Raw genomic sequence first — 874 nt, 5'->3', positions numbered from 1 at the left:
CACAAAGAGTTATCCCATAAGATCTCACGTTGTGAAACATGTACACAAAGGAAAACTCGTTAGGTTTTATTGTCCTAAGCATCACGAAATTATAGTACGTTCATGAGGGGGAGAGAGGATAAACCCGTGATACATGATCAATACTACAAAATCGTGAACCATGGTCTATGACCATGATATAAACATCTTGGTCGTGCAGTCCATTACCTATAAGGATCGGACATCCATCCTAAAGCTTTGGGACATCATGGATTTACATGAATATAGAGTGAAAATATATCAGGCCATATAAGTGAGCATAGATATTTTCCTCTCAGATTGAATACGGGTCATAAACGAGACATACACCATCTTAAGAGACTTTGAATAAACCACCACAGACATATGTGCCGTCTAAGATGAAACCTCAGAAGAGGATTGAGAATATATGTTTGCTAAGAGTATGACGTTCTCCCACGACTTCTAAGAGACCTTGAGCCAAATATGGGTGATCAGAAAGTGGCCAGGTACATGGATTGCATGATCAATGAATCCGACTATCCAACATTAAAAGGAGAAAGCTATAAGCTGGTAAAGAGTAAAGAATGATAAGAAACAGAATGGTATCAACCATCATTGTCTTGGCAAAGATCCTCGGATTAGAACTATAGACGTCCAAAGAAAGAAAAGATTATACATAGCTAGCTAATCGAGATGCCAGACACTGACCCGAAAAGAAAAGAAACGAATGACTAAGTCATAACCAGCTTAGCGCCAAACATAATCTGATGTCCTAGAGACACAGTCAAGTTGCTACAGAGTCTATACAAGATAGACCAAAGTGTTCCATAAGATAAGGAACCTCGGAAAGAAAAAGAGAAAGGTGCATAGAATA

The sequence above is a fragment of the Brassica oleracea genome, chromosome C3 (genome assembly GCF_000695525.1).
Source record: "Brassica oleracea var. oleracea cultivar TO1000 chromosome C3, BOL, whole genome shotgun sequence".
NCBI classification, from domain to species: domain Eukaryota; kingdom Viridiplantae; phylum Streptophyta; class Magnoliopsida; order Brassicales; family Brassicaceae; genus Brassica; species Brassica oleracea.
Note: the sequence above shows the minus strand (reverse complement) of the source record.